Raw genomic sequence first — 17,331 nt, forward strand, 5'->3', positions numbered from 1 at the left:
TTGTGGCTGTTTGTGGATGCGGTTAAACCATATACCCTTAAGTGCATTATACACTTTGTAATGACTGCATCAAAACATGTCGTGTTTGGTGTCAAAGAACTTGGAATCATACCCCCACATCAGTCCATGATGTGGGAGTATGATCCCACCCTTCTAGAGGGGACGACATGTGATACAGTAGAAATCTGAAAGAGCCCTGGCATCACAAAATGGATGCCACCAGCACAGACACTGGGCTGCCCTCCTGCTGCTGACTGAAACTCGCAGTGGAGGAGGCCCAACAATAGGCATCCTGTCACAGGGAGGTGTCACCACCTTCCAGACAGGATTTAGTGTATTGGGGCTGGGTGGGTGCACTCCTAGAGTGCCTTGAAGTCTTGCACTGGGGCAGCAGTAGGCTCCTCTGTGCATATGCCAGCTCAAACCGGTTCAGGGGCTACCTGTCCCTGCTCTGGCGCGAAACTGGACAAAGGGAAGTGGGTGTAACCACCCCCTTCCATGACCCTCCCAGAGGAGTGGTCCTAGAGCTAATCCCTCCGCTATCTTCAGTATAAGATAGGAAACCTTGCCATTGCAAAGTAGATAACCCTGGACGACGCTCTACAAAGAAGAATCCTGGCCCTTCGACGTTCCACTACCTTTGGAAGACAGAAGAATCTCCCTTGGAGTCAAGGAGTGACTCCCCTGCTTGGCAGGCACCAAAAACTTGAATCAACGGTCGCAAACTTTCCCGCTCCCGCCGGAGTCCGAAGCCCCTGCAGCCCCAGAAGTGGATTTCCTGACGTCTCGACGGCCATTGTGAGTCCCCAGCAGAGCTTAGGCGAGTGGACCCCCCGAGTGATGAGGAACAGCAATACCTGGGTGCCGTGCACTATTGTCGAGTGCAACCCCTTCAGGACGTTCTACGAACATGTGCTTTGGACCACTTGTGGCCCAAACCTCCAGCAGGTTTTGCAGCAAAAATCAGAGGCCTACCCCATCCCAAGTGACCGTGGGCTCCTGTGAAGCATTTCCTCAAGAGGCGTCTTTGCGTTCCCTTGCCCATTGGCTTGTGAGTCCCCCAAAGACTTTCTTATCAACTCAAAGGGCTCCCGTGGTTGCTCCAGGCCTGCCCTGACCTTGCTGGTCTGCACCATTGACTAAATTCACTTTCCACGAGACTTGCTGTTGCCAAGGCTTTTTGGCTCCAATCCGGTTGCCGACACCGCAGTCAGCTGCAGACATTGTGGGACACTCCGAATCCAGCTGCTGGACATCGTCGATCCTTCCTGGTCCTCGTGAGCGAAGAGTCAAAACACCCTTGATCACCTGAAATCACCCGACATCCGTGGGCATCCATCTTCCTGGCCCTGGGTCACTGGCAAGTGACTGTGAACACTGTCCCTTCAATTTACAGGTCATCTGCATATTGAATCCAGCCTTGGATTCCACCGGACACTTCTTCAGTCTTCGCAAGCAGCAAATCTTCTTTGGTCTCCATAGAAAACAGCGACGCAACTCGACACCAAAAGACACCTATGCACCCGGCTTCCCTGGGTGAGGTAACTCGTGCACTCCGGTGCCCTAGTGTCTGTTGGCCCTCGAATTACTTACCTTGTAAGTGGCTTGCTTGTAGACTTCCTCGAAGTACCCTAAAACTTTAAAAATCAAACCGCGACTTGCTCCATTGTAATCAATTGGGAACCCGCGGCTGTGTTCTCACACTGCATCCGTCTCCCGTGGGTCTGTTACTTACCTGCTTTCACTGCAGTGGTGAAGCCCCAGTCATTCTACAGGCTCTAGGCCTTGTCATTCTGGAAGTCGACTTTCATAAACCTCTTTTTTAGTATATGGTCTGGTACGCCCCTAGGGCCCCAGCCATATTTGTGCTTAACTTATTTTGAAACGTTGATATTTGAATGTGTTCCTGGCTTCTAATCTCATAAAGAGATTAGTAGAGTGTGTCTAGAAATAAATACATATATATTTGATATATATGCCTGTGTGGTGTCCTTTCATTTGGTAATTCAAGAGATTATAAGGTAAAACAAGCTGCTTTACATTCCTCTGAGACTTAGTCTGAAGGCTACTCTCCACAGACTAGGATAGCTTGCTTTAAAAGGTTGTCTTAAACCTATCTACCATAAGAGTCGAATTGGACTGGTGCAAGGTGGCCACTATAACTAGTGACCAGCATATGCCAGGCCAACTTTTCACAACTTTCCTGTTGTAAAGGAGTGAAATCCCTTAGGCATTGGCGGATTGCCACTGCTGCTGCCTCCCCTTTTCAATTTGCTAATATTATAGCTGATACCTGAGCAAAATTACCTAATAATTTGGGGCAAGATGTATGAGCCATTTTTGCATGCGCAAACGGGTTAGCGACCCCTTTGAACATGCAAAAACTAACAGGGCCATGTACAAACCCTATTTAGCGAGACGCAATTTATTTGTGACTCGCTAAATAGGATTTGCGACTTGCAATTAGGATGGGGCGTTCCAAGGGCGTCCCTTCCTAATTGCAACTCGCTACCCTATGGAAGAATGTTTTGCAACCGCAATTGCGGTTGCAAAACACTCGCAATTTACCACCCTCTTCAAGAGGGTGGTAATGCACTCGCAAGTAGGAATGGGTCCCCACGGGACCCCTTCTCTTTTGCAAATGCAGGGGGAAATATTTTTAGGGGCAGGCAGTGGTCCCAGGGATCACTACCTGCCCTAAAGAATAAAACAAAAACGTTTCATTTTTTTCAATGCATACTGTTTTCCTTTAAGGAGAACGGGCTGCATGAAAAAAAACTGCTTTACTGAAAAGCAGTCCCAGACATGGAGGTCTGCTGAGTCCAGCAGGCCACCATACCTGGGAGGGCCAGCCATTCCTAATGGGGTCCCAAATTGCGAGTTCCTCATGATTATTGAGGAGGCATGCAATTTGCGACCCCATTGCGAATAGCAAACAGTGACTCTGATACTATTGTACATGGCATTTAGCAATTCGCAAATTGCGACTCGTGATTGAGCACAATGTCCGAGTAGCTAAATGACCCAGTCGTACATCTGGCCCTTCATCCCTAAGTTCAGAGCAGGTACTGCTCCATACTCAGTCTGTATTTGTCTTAATACTCTGGTATTACTGCTAATGTCGGGATACCATGAGTTCTGGTATATATGGCAGCGAAAACTGTACCCCAAGTTGTACAATCCTCTATCTGAGGAGCTGTCCCAATTGGCAAGCAGATTGTTAGCATTCTGTGGTTTTCTTAAGGGCTTGTGTGTGGACATACTGCCTCTAGCTGTGTTATTTTTATAACTACCCAGAATGGCATTTGCTTAAGTTTAATGGGCATTTTACTCATAACTGCATATAGCGATTGTGGTGTAATTTATGTTGTAGTTCCCTGAATTTGTCGTGTTTGTGTAGACCTTGTTATATGAAGTGTGAGTGTTCTCATCATGAACTGTGTCAGGTTTCTGTAAAGTTTTATTATTTCTTTATGAAGTGGACATAAGTCTGCTACTGGCATTGAGTCAATGTCTGGATGCGGTGTGTAAGCCACAAGGACTGGCCAAGTGTCTCTGTCTCTTCTGAGCAGACCGAGTCTTACTTTGTCTTTTGTGTGGGGGAGGGAGCCTTTAAACCACTTTACGTGCTCCTGGTACGTGAGCGGAACTTCACTGTCCTCATACGGACAGTATTCATCTGGTGTTTCATCTTCAGGGTAATGTATTTGATTGTGCATCTGCTTGTGGGAATTTAACCCATGAATAGAATACCTTTGTTCTATATGATTCGTAAGCCTCAATCACGAAGTTTACTGTCACACCCCTAGCTGTGACTCCGTAGTCTGTTAGCTTTTGAGTAAGGGCAGTTCTAACATTTTCTGAAATGGCGATTTCATTTTCCTCTTCTTCTTCCCTGACTGTAGCACGTTTTGCTCGCACAGTGGCATCTTTGTCAGCCATTGTTGACAAAGGTTTCTCAAGGAAGAGTTTCGAGGAAACTGAGATAAGGTATTATGCACAATAGGAACTGTTTGTCCTACAAGCTTGATAAACCTACAGCCAGTACATAGGCTATGCCTACTCAGCTGTGGCGGATAGTTCCCTTCCCATTCCAGACGTCTCTGAAGAAATGTGAGTAGGAGTCTCTGATAATAGCATGACTGAACTACTCAGATTTGACTGTTAAATAAGTACCAAACCAGAATCGGCGGTGCCATGTCCTGCAGTTCCTATAAACCTATATAGGATCTGCGTGTTTAGACAACATACACTGTAGGATTTGTTCTAGACCCCCCCCACCGGGTATGTTAGCCTATATACCAGCTAGCTCACAGTGACACTAGAAACCCCTCTTACCAAGGAGAGAATAGTTCTTGGCAACTATCAAACATGACAACCCTGATCCCTCAGGATCATGAAAACAGTGCAATACTTTTTGCTCAGTCACTCGTGCTCACTTTGTCTCACAGAGATACACAGAATAAGCATTTATTGAACCAGAGGCATTCTAGTGTAAAATAGGTATGCTGAGACAACCATTAGACAATAACAGATATAAATGATTATAAGTACTAACAGAGTAAAAGGATGGTAGATGTCTACCATCGTGCTAAAAAAATGAATACAGGCAATTAAAGTGGGAAACAACCTTTACAACGCAGTCATTACAACACACTACCTTTACATAGCAGTCATTAAATTGCAACATCCTTTACATCGCATGTCATTACAACACAGCCATTACATCGCATGTCACTAGAACGCATGTCATTACAACGCATAGGACCCTTACACTATCCAACACTTACCCAACTGTTGCAATCACTGGACTTAGAATAGTAATTTTTACCCCTACACTTTCCAACACTTACCCTACTGTTGCACTCACTGGAGTTAGAATAGTAATTTTTACTCCTACACTATCCAACACTTACCTTAAATGCGATGTAACGGTATGCATTGTAATGGTATGCATTGTAAAGGTATAATGCGATGTAATGGAATGCGTTGTAAAGGTAGTTTCTTAAAATGCGATGTAATGGCATGTGATGTAAAAGAATGAGTTGTAAAGGATGTTGTGATTTAAAAACTGCGTTGTAAAGGCATGCGTTTTAAATGTATGTGTTGTAACGTCATACATTCATATACAATACTTGACAGTAAAATGTGTACTCCTACGATGCAAACCTAACTAGATGTACCTAAGTGTTCCTAGCATGTATCTGGGTGTAAAGCTAAGAATCCCTCTAGGATAAAGTCAACCCCATTACCTGAAGTGAGAGACTATGGGACCCCATCTTGGTCTCGAGATGGACACCCCACAAAGGATGTCAGACCACTGCGAGCTGGAGTGTCTGTGCGCAGGAACCTCAGCGTCTCGCATCAGTGTGTCGGCATGGAAGTCCTTTCTCCTCTCACTACCTCAGCAAGATATTGGTGTGTGTATATACATAAAGTGTAACCCCCTGGGGATATACCTTGCTGTGTCATGTCAGATAAGGATGACGGAAGGAATGACCCTTATACATAGTTATAATGCGGGAGATGGTAGGACTGCTGTCCTGCTGTTATTCCAAGAATCCTCATGCATAATGAATGAGGCTAGTTTTCAGGGAAAACCCCACGTCCTGTATGCATTACCGCAGCTAGGTAAAAGGTCAATCTCAAGAACTGTTATGTAGTGTAATGTTTTTTTTTTTTTTTTTAATTAAAAGTTTTCAAATGCGAACAGCAATAATACATATCCATCCTTGATCACATAATATAGAATACATAGCAGCCTTACAGGAGAATTGCATTAGATACAAGTACAGCACGGTCAGCATAACAGAATTGCTCAGGATACAGCAGTGTCAGATGTTCATTTAGCTACATCACGTCTCAGTCAGGCGGGTCAACATATAGGCAGTGAAAGGACCCCAGACGTCTCGAGGCATAGTGGCTTGTGGCAACTCTTCTCCATAGCACATCAACTGGTCACGACAATAGGCAACGTCTTTAAGCCAATGTGTCATCTGCGGCGCAGGCCGTCCACCCCAATGAATTGACACCCTGCGCCTTGCCAACAACAGCCCCAACGCCACCAGTTTACAATTACAGGGTTTAAGCGTAAGCACATTTCCCAGGAGGCATAGGGTCATATCGCGGGCCACATTCTCATCCATCATTTCCCCCAGAGCCTTCGTGACTTTATCCCAGAAATCAACCACTTTGGGCAGCTCCAGGCTAGGTGACATAAGTCAGCCGCATCTGCCCCACAGCGCCGGCAGCAGGAGGAGTCCCGAAGCCCATATTTATGAAGCTGCACCAGCGTATAATACATTTGATGAAGATATCTATAGTGTATGAATCGCAAGTTTCCATTTGCCGCATAGTGACCCGTAAGCCTACAACAAGGCCCCCACTCCTCCTCTGTCAAAGGACGTGCCAATACATCATTCCACCGCCCCATTGACCCCCGAGCAATCAATTTCTCATCAGTTTGCGAGGCAGCATACAACCGAGAAATTAATTTAGTCCGACTCTTCGCAGTGTAAAGGAGTTGCAACGCAGCCAGAGTGGGAGGCTCATCAGGATACCCCGGATACCATACCCGAACCGCAGCTCGCAAGCGACTGTGTACAAACGTCGCCATGGCAGGCCTGGACTCATCCCCCACAAATGCCTGAAGGTCAATAAATTTGCCCCCAGGATAAACATCACCCATAGTGCAAAGTCCCCCCTTATGCAAAACGGAGAGTGAGCCTGGTTCACTAGTTACCGATATTCCCTCATGATATTGAAGTGGCATGGAAGGTGCATACAATGGCAACCTCGCAGCCCGCTTCCCAAGTTCCTGCCAAGCGTGCGCGGTACACTGTACAGGATCTATTTTGCCCTTCTCACACACCGTAGTACTGTTCACTATCATCGCCTTTAACGGTACTGGGCGCACCGCTCCAGCTTCAACTGCTACATGCCGTGTATACGGTGGTGCAGCCTGCCAGTAAAAGGCATACTGTGCTTGGGCACATAGGTAATATAAATGAATATCCGGCACACGAAAGCCTCCCTGTTTATAAGGCCGTGTCAGGACCTCCCATCTAACACGAGGCTTCTTCCTTCCCCATACTAGCGTAATCAATAAGCCTCGGAGTGTGGCAAAGAAATGCGATTTCAAGATAATGGGTATGGTGGTGAATAAATATAAAAATGTAGGTAAAACTATCATCCTAATTAGGGCCACCCGATCAGCAAAAGTTAGCGGAAGATGTATCCAGCGAGCAACTTGCGCCTCGAGTCGAGTGATCGCCGTGCCATAATTTTCACGAAGCACGCATTGCGGATCCCTATGAACCCACACTCCAAAATATTTAACAGGGTCATCACTCCACAGCAAAGGAAAGCCCAACTCGCACTGCCTGGTAGAGGCCGTCAGAGAGAGCACCACTAATTTGTTCCAGTTTATCCCTAGACCATAGTGCCATTCGAACCGCACATATTCCCTTATGAGCTGCTCCAGATATACCACCGGCTCGCGCACATATAAAACCATGTCATCCGCGTACATGGAAACTGCTAACGGTCATTGTCGAAAGCGCAGTGCTGCTTTAGCATGACGTTGCCATATTATACAGGCCAGGGGCTCCAGCACTAGCGCAAAAAGAATGGGCGATAGTGGACTAGGGGTGGGCGGAATTTGCGGAATTAACCTTCGCAAATTATCGCGAGAATGTTTAAAATTATCGCAAACAAGCAGAAATATCGCGAAGATGCGGAAGTTTTTTTCCGGCATGTTCGCGCGATTTTCTGCATGGTTGCGGGTCGCCAACTTACCCATGTGGCTGCTTGCGGGCGCGGCCATCTTGTTTTGAGTTGTTCTCGCGGTGCATGATCGCGAGAAGAAAGACGTGATCGCGCGACGCATGACGTCACTGCGGGCGCGAACTGTCGCGAGACAGCGCAAATGGCTAAAAACAATACAACATCTCATGGAGAACGCGACCGGATCAAGAAAACTTGTCGGCGAACGCAGGGATTCAGGTAAGGCGATCGCGCGCGCGCGAGAATGTATCATTTTACAGCGCGAGCAAGAAACAAATTATCGCCAAGCTGCGGAAACCGGAATTTTTGACATTTTCGCGCTCTCCGCGGAACGCAAAAATGTCAAATTATCGCAAATTCCGCGAACGGAACGGAAATTTTGCCCAGGCCTATAGTGGACAACCCTGCCGAGTTCTGTGCCGAATCGGAAATTGCGCAGAGGTCCTGCCATTCACTCGCACCCGTGCCACAGGATTTTCATATAATAACTTGACCCAGTTCGTATAAGCATATGGCACGCCCATACGATGTAAGACCGCTATCATATACCGCCACGAGACGGAGTCGAATGCCTTCGCGGCGTCCAGAAGGACCGCCGCCGCAGGCAATGTGGGCTCCAGCAGGTGTAAAACTGCAAATAATGTACGCAAATTATGGGCTGTGGAGCGCGCTGGGACAAACCCCAATTGGTCCGGCAGTACCATGACAGGCAGCAACAGCTGCAACCTCGTGGCTAGTACCTTTGTGAGTATTTTAACGTCTGTGTTCATTAATGACAACGGCCTATAGGACTCACACCTGTCAGCGTCTTTCCCTGGCTTTAATAGGGTTACAATCAGTGCTTTGCGTCGTTGTGTTAGGCAGGATTTTTTGCTCATAGGCATCCGCAAACACAGCTTGTAAGTGCGGCACAGGCAGATCCTTATAAAACTCCACGGGGAGCCCATCTGTGCCTGTAGCTTTCCCATTAGGCAAAGCACGAATCGCATCGCGAATCTCGTCAGGTGTTATCGGATGCATTAAAAAGTCTTGCTGCTGCCTCGACAGCCACACCAGGGCAATATCCTCCAGGTATTGTGCTATTTCATCCTCATCTGCTGTCTGCCTAGCTCGATACATATCAGAGTAATACTGCACAAAGACATGGAGGATACCTTCACTGTCACAGTACCGCACACCCCCATCATCAATGGCCTGAACCATACTACTTTTTGACCTCGCGCCTGTGAGCTTAGCTGCTAGAGCCCTACCCGGCCTGCTGCCTTCACTATAATACCGGGCCTCCCACCGACGCGACACATGCCTAACCTAAGAGTCCGCAAGGTCATTATACTCCGTTACTTTAGCATGGATGGTCGCCAATAGCTGACTGTCAAACGTTGCCTCATACTGACTTTCTAGTGCCATCAAATCGTGCTCTAAGCGGGCCATGGATCCCCGCAGTGATTTAAGCACCCCTGCGTGCAACCCGATACACACGCCCCTAATAGTTACTTTAAACGCTTCCCAGACTGTACTGAACCTGTCAACCGAGCCGACATTAACAGCAAAGTACTGCACAATGGCATCCCTTACCCCCTCCCGGAACACCTGATCTTGCAATGCTGCGGCCTGTAGCCACCATTGAAACTGCGCTGGCACACCTGAGAGGAGCCGCATCTGAAAGATGGACGGGGAGTGGTCCGAGAGCGTTCTGGGCAAATGGTGTACAGTAGTGATCAGCGAGTTTACCTCATCTGTAACTAACCAATAATCGAGACGCGACCAAGATTGACGCGCATAGGAGTGACATGTGCCCTCCGTCCGCCCAGGGTGCCTGAGCCTCCATATATTTATGAGCGAGAGATCCTGCATGCCATCATGAACTGCCTGCGCAGCTCTCTTAACCCCTGGCCCCACCATGGAGTGACGGTCTAAGTGAGGGTCCAAAACCACATTCAAATCTCCCCCACAAATAATAGGGGCTGGCTGCAACCTATGTAGTTTATTCCAGATCTCAGCAAAGAACTCAGGGTCGTCGACATTGGGACCATATACATTAAGTAGAGTCAACATCATGCCGCATAGCCTCCCCTGGACAATGATGTACCTACCATTAGGATCTATGTCCACATGCCGTGACGAGAAGGGATAGCCCCTACATATCAAAATAATGACCCCCCTCGCATAGGAGGAGTAGGTTGATGCCCACTTTGCCTCCGCCCATTTCGTGGCTACCCTGTCTGCCGCCTGCTTAGTCAAATGCATTTCTTGAAGAAATGCCACCTGCACATGATGCCTATCCAGGTAGGCCAGCACCTGCCTAGTCTTCCTCGGATTGTTGAGGCCCCTGACGTTCCACGTCATCCACGCAAGTGCGCTCCCCTCACCCACCATCTAGTGCAATCAGAGTGAGCGCATCACCGTGTGTCACACTATACCAGCTGTACTTCATGCGTCGGCTCTTACCATGTATTCTCAGTAACAGAACTTTACAAAGAAACAAACCCCCACCCACCCCCTCCACCCACACAGGCATCCCAATCATGCCCAGCAGCCCCAGTAGAATAAACTTCCCCCTCCGAACAATCCCCCCTCCTCCCACCACAAGCAGAAAACCTGCTCATACCCTAGGAACAAACTCAGAACCATTTGGGGTGTACCCTTTTGGAGGTCGCCAGCAGCCCAGTTACCCCCTTGGTAGAGTGAAGGGGGGCCAGGGCCACATCCATGTGTCCTCCTCAGCTTTACAGACCATACCCTGGTGCCTCAGAACTAGTGTACATAAGGAAACTTAGAAGCGCAGAACTTGCAGGCAACCACCAAGCTAGGCAGCACTACCTACTCCCAACACCCAATGACGACCTGCCTGATGCAGTACATCCCCCATCCCATTGCATAGCATATTCAACCCTGGGCAGTCTTATACCATACACATCAATATGAAAGTAGCAGTTCGTACATCCAAGAAATAACTGCACCTGAGTTAATACAACATTATTTCAACAAAAGTCATGCTCAGGGAATGAAAGCTCAGTGTCATTCAGATATCAGCAGCCCCATCAGGGCTAGTGCAAGAGCAATCAGCAACCATCAGTCAGTAGTAGCCTCAAATAAAGCAAGCACACACCATAGGCCCCACAGCTAGTGAGTGCTACAGAATGCAAAGATAAATTGCAACTATTGAGAAAAGGAAAATAGAAGGGAGGATGAGGAATCAGTACAAAAGCATAACTGCAGAGCATTGCATGCTTGAGACATGCCAAATCTCACTCCAGTACACCGCGAACCACAGCCACAAAATTAGTCCACCAGGATGCCGTGGCCCCTTCAACCTTCACTGTCCGCTGCATCGCCCTCCGTTCTCGATGCAGCCCTGCGCTCCAGCTCTTTGACAAAGTTCATAGCGTCCTTTGGAGTAGTAAAGATTCTGTGCTTGCTGCCATGCTGAATCTTGAGCCGAGCCGGATAGAGCATTGCATACTGGACCTTCAGCACCTGTAATTTCTTTTTTATTGGCTGGAACTCACGTTGGGATTGCTGGACCGACACAGTGAAGTCTGGGAAGAGCTGCACCTCTATACCCTGGAACGTTGTGGTGCCTCTTTCCCTCGCCAGCTGGAGCGCCACATCCCGGTCTCTATATTTAAGGTGTTTGGTGATGATTGGTCGTGGAGGCGCCCCAGGGACCGGACGAGGCGCCAAGGAGCGATGTGCCCTCTCAACCACTAGCAGATTGGAAAAGCTCTCCGCACCAAACATTGAGCGAAGCATGTCCTCTATGTATAGCTCCATTTTCACAATATTGGTAGATTCAGGCAATCCAATAATGCGCAGATTATTGCACCTAGACCTAGCGTCTAAGTCCTCATTCTTCGCATTGATTACCGGAAGCAGCCTCTCCATCTGTGTACATGACTTGGAGAGATGCTCAAACTTGTCTTCTGTTAGGCGCGCCCCATGTTTATCTAATTTGAAGGCCATATTATCCATACGAAGGTTGAGGGTGTCTATTTTACTGTCAATAGTTTGTAGACTTTTCTGCATTACAGACATCATCTGCTCGAGCTTACCCAAGCCAGTGACCTCACCTTCAATCTCTGTATCCGACATGGCCATCGCCGTGGATTTGGTAGAGCGCCGTGAGTCAAACGACAGCTTGGACTGCACTTGCCTGTCCTGCTTGCCCATATTGACAAGGGGGGGCCTCTCAAATTGCCGATAATAAGCAGGGATCACTGCAGCACACTATATGTGGGCCCTCGCCAAGCCAGCCCAGCCAGCGCGCAGGAGACGGCAGATTCAAATGGCCATCCAAGTCCTTCACACATAAGCACCACGCCGTGATCACCAGCTGTTAATAAGAAAGCGCCAAAACAGGCCTCAACAAAGTACCTCCAGGCGGCCTGTTCGCTGCTCTCTAATATGCCTTCAGCAGCCAGCAGCAGGTCAGCACATCAGTAGCGGTATTACTGAGAAGGCCGAGACAAAGCACCTCCAAGCCAACCCTAAAGCAGACGATGTCGGTCCTGGCAGGCAGTAGGCCTCCCTCTCAGGCTGAGTCCTTAAAATGGCAGCCGTTCGATACTGTGGTGCAATGCCAGGGCGAGAGATCCGCCGCTCTCCCCATCAGAGGCTCCGCAGTCCTTAAATGCACAGTGCAAGGGGAGGCCGACAGCAGGCCGCGCTAGGGACACCCCCAGAGGCCGCCCTGCGGCCGCGCACTGCAACCGGGACCACTGCAGTAGCGCCGCACCCAGCACCGGCCGCCACCGCCGCAGGAGACCCGGCAGCGGAGCCGCGCCAACGTCCACTTACCCGAGATGTAGGCCCCAGCGGCAGAATCCGCGTCGTCTGCCGTCCCCCACACACCGGACACCAATCCTGCTCCTCTGCGCCCCGCAGCAAACTCAGGCAGCACCGCTCCGGCGGAATGCAATCCAGCAACTCACGGCCACCGCGAACAGGAGCGACGATCAAAAGGCGCGCCGCCATTTCAGCACCGGAGACACAGCCACACGGACCTCCCGCAATCCGCTGTCGGGAAGAGCCCTCAGAGGCACTCAACTCCGCAATCCGTCGGCCGCAGGCAGGGAAAGCAGGTACGTTGCCGCTAATGATCAGATTTCATCGAGGAACACCGGATTTTGTATGGATTTCTGCTCTGGCCAGCAGAGCTGCTCTAGTGTGCGGCCATTTTGCTGTGGGCTCGCTAGCGCCCCCCCATGTAGTGTAATGGTTGGAGAGAATATAGGTGAAAGGTTAGCTGACTACCTGAGCCTATATTGAGGTACCTATATGGAACATAACATTAAGATGAGAGGCTTACAGGTCAGCAGAAGAGTGGATGGGCTGAATGTGGGTAACAGAAGTGAGGCCTTGTATGTGGGTAGTTAAATTAATTTAATTTGAAATGTTAACTAACAATCAGTGCAATAAACTCCCTGTGGCTGAAACTATGCAATAAACAGTAAGCAGTAGACAGAATGCATCTTTTCTTCTCAGGAAGTAAAAACAAATCAGCAATCATTGCTGTTAGATCACTAGGCAATAAAGCGTAGTATCAACGGACACACAGCTCGCATCCTTGGAGGAAGCTTGCATAATCGGTCTCTCGCAAGCATGGACAGGCACATTTTAAGGTGTTTAGGTACAAGATGAATGACACAAGAAAGGCTGAGTGTCAAGTCAAGTCAAAGATAGCTTTATTCAATTTTAAAATTAAAATCATAAAAGCACAATCAAGAAAAACATAATTAAAAACAAAATCAAATTACATACAAGTTATATACATCATGAAAGAAGAAATGGCAGACATAAAAACAAGCATTTAAAATTAATCCAGGGTTGATCTACATCGAATTACGAATTTTAAAAACTTGGATACAGCACTAATTGTTAGTTCATCATCTAATAGGAGTAACTTTAAATACGCAGGTCTGCAGCGTCTTAGGCCCCAGAACTTAAGAAGGGGAATCAGATATTTCTTTCTTCCCGAAGCGTAATACTTGCAAAAGAGAACACAATGTATTGGAGATTGCAGAGCAAGATCATCACAGGGACAATTAATTAATTTTGAGGACCAATAATTTCTGACTGGAAATGTTATCAACCTATGATAAGTACCAGTTCTCAGTCGCGATAGCAGCATTCTGTCATAAGAAGGGTAGTCAGGGGACAGATAAAGCTGCAAGCCGGGGCCCTGAACAAGTGCATTGTATTGAATTACTGATGTCTTAATCCTCTCCTCAAGGCATCTTTTATTCTCAAGGAAAGCAAGGCAACTTATCTTAAAAGCCTTTCTAGAGATCGAAGATAGCGAGGAGGGATTATCAAAAAAAGCTTGATGCCCCATATTAGTCATAAACTCCTTTACGTAGGAAATCCAATGGATGTCTTTCCATCGCTCTAATTTAAGGCAGTCACTCAGAATAGTTCTATTAAAAACAGTTGCTTCTGAGGTCCATATCTTATGCCATAGGAGTAATGGGTTAATTTTAATGAGATCCGAAATATAGACCAAATCCAATTCCCTGTGACATATATATGTAGAGGTCGATTTAGGAACCGCTAACAAATAGCGTAGGAAAGTGTTTTCTTTTACTTGGATTTCCTGTGAGTCTGCGATACCCCATATGCCAGATCCGTATAAAGCAGTTGATATACATTTAGACTTATAGATGTCTAATAGAATACGTACAGGTCTGCCTCCTAATTTATTGGCAAACTGTCTGATTGCTCCTAACGTACGGGCAAAAGCGAGATTCCTAGCCCTAATTGCTGCTTTCCAAGTACCTTTTTGATTAAAAACAATCCCCAGATATGAAAAAAAGCTAGTAAGTTCTATCTTAGACTTGTCAATAAAAATCTTACAAAAGAGTTTATTCTTTGACGAGCAGCACATGGTAAAAGTTTTCCCTATATTTATTTTTAAACCCCTAGAACTCATAAAGAAAGAAAAGCTGGTTAAAGCCTTTTGAAGGCCCAGCTGAGTTCTAGCCATGATAACTGCATCGTCAGCATATAATAAGATGGGAACTGGGGTGCCGTCAATTTGAGGATAATCTAACTCTTGTTTAATTAAAAATTCTGCCACTTCATTTATATACAGATTAAAAAGAAAAGGTGCCAAAATACAACCCTGTCTGACACCTTTCATAATTGGAAACTTGGCAGAACACTCCCCTTTGTTGCCAAAGTGCACCTTAGCCCCTGCATCTCTATATAGTGCTTTGATAAAATTAATGATATTTAAATCTATGCCCAAACCTATTAAAGTGTCCCAAAGTACATCGTGATCCAGGCAATCAAATGCTGAGCTAAGGTCAACAAAGGTCATGAAAAGATTACCCTTTTTTGCCATCATGTATTTGCCAGTTATTAAGGCCAGGTTGAGCCCTTGTTCGATAGTACCTAGGCCAGCCTTAAAGCCGTACTGGAACTTAGAGATAACATTGTGTTCCTCTGCCCAAGTGTGCAATCTGTTTAAAATGATTCTGCCTGCCACTTTCATCAATGAATCGAGTAGGGAGATAGGCCTATAACATTTGGGATCGGTTCGATCTCCCTTTTTAAAAATGGGCACCACAATGGCTTCCTGCCAGGTCGATGGGAACCCCTTAATATTAAAACTGTTTAACACATTTGTCAACAAAGGGGCCCATAAAGAGACGGTATCTTTGTATATGTCTGTAGGGACCCCGTCAGGCCCAGGGGCTTTGTTTCTGGCACTTTCCTGTAGGGCCAGTTCTACTTCTGAAACAGAAAAGACAATCCCCAAGGGAAATAGAACAGGGACAGTAGGTTCAATATCGGCCTGCTGGGTTAGGGGTTTAGAGGCTATAACGAGCGAAGTATCTTTTTTGTAAAGCTCGGTAAAGTGATCCACCCAGATTGATTCTTCTATCGCAGGTTCCAGCTTATCAGAATTCCTTTCTGCGAAGAAGGGGGCGTTTACTGCTCTCCAGAATGCAGTGTTATCTCTCAAGGAGCTTGCCTTTACCAATGCATTCCACGCATTCTCCTTGAGCTCTTGCTTCCGTTTTTTTAACGATATTTTATAAGCTGCCCTGGCAACTCTAACTTCCAGCCTATCCCTAGGTTTTTTCTTTAAGATCTGCTTTAAGTTAGAGTGTGCTTTGGAACAATCCGAGTTGAACCACCCGATGGTTTTTTGATTGGCCTTGTCGCGTAGTGTTCCTGTTAACTTTTTGGCAATGAATGAAGTAATCTGGTCAAAGGCACAGATAATCGAACTAGGGTCTGGGTCGATCTCTAGACAGATCCTAACGTTTTCATGTTGATCCAGAATCAAGTTCTGGAGAAAGTTTGATGGGTCGACCTTCTTCCATTTTATGGCATAACCAAAGAAATAGCATGGTGAGAGAGATTTTCCACTGCACTCTGGATAGATCTAGCACCCCTATCAATATCAAAGATTGAGCTGATCGGGAAGTGGTCACTCATTGCAGTGTCTAATGTTTTAAACAACAGGACTTTGCGATTATGAGTGGTGCTAACCATAGTATAATCTATAACAGATTCTAGACCGCGACTATTAAAGGTAGGCTGAAAATAAACCTGAGGCGTGCACAATTCATTTGCGAATCCCAAGTCCCAGTCAAAGATTAAATTATTTAACATATTTCCCAGCAGAGTGTGCTCTAAATGTGTACATGGGTCACCAATTAGGTTGACCATTCCACATATACCAGAACTGTTATAAGGGCACAAGTGGCAATTAAAATCCCCTGTCAGAATAATACAAACATCATTTGGCTCCAAGCCAATTGCTCGGGCTATTGAGTTATTTAGATCTTCAAATACTTTATTCAAGTCTTCCCTCAGGATATTATTGTATAAATTTATTAAAATAAGTCGGTTTTCACCTGCAGTTAAGCAAAAGACCTGATAACAATTATGCCCCTCTGTATTCTGTTGTGTTATTGCCAGCTTAACCATGTTGGAAATATAAGTACAAAGCCCTCCCAAGTTTCTCCCTCTCCTGGGCTGAATTGCGGGGGTAAAAAACGTGTGATACCCTGCAAGGTGAATCTCGGCCTGTTCCCAGGTTTCCTGCAAACAGATAATGTCGTTCTTCTCGATTAGATCACAGAAGATAGGATCGTTTACCTTATTTGCTAAGCCTGCTATATTCCAGGATAAAAGGGCCAGCTCTCCCCTTGCGGGGTCTCGGTGACACTCCTTATTAAGGGAACAATCTACATGCAGATTTGGTTCCTTCAAGGGAATATTGTATTCCATATCTGTTTCCTCGTTAAAAGGACTAGCCACAGGGAAATGTGTTTCTGCCAGGGGGGGAATGTGTTCCACGTCAGGCTGCGCCCTGAGATGGTCAACTTTTGGGGATAAAAAAGTTTTTATACCAAAGCCGGGATATGTAATTGTTTCAGATTCTTGTTTATCGAATTCATCAAATGAAGCTTTAGATGTTATTAGGGGGTCTGGCAGGTTTTTTATCCTCCCTTCATTCGCAACTCTTTGTGGGTCAATTATCGGGAAATTTAAATTTTTTTACATAGTGGTGGAACTAAAACAATGCGGGGA

The sequence above is a fragment of the Triturus cristatus genome, chromosome 10 (assembly GCF_964204655.1).
Source record: "Triturus cristatus chromosome 10, aTriCri1.1, whole genome shotgun sequence".
In the NCBI taxonomy this organism is placed as follows: domain Eukaryota; kingdom Metazoa; phylum Chordata; class Amphibia; order Caudata; family Salamandridae; genus Triturus; species Triturus cristatus.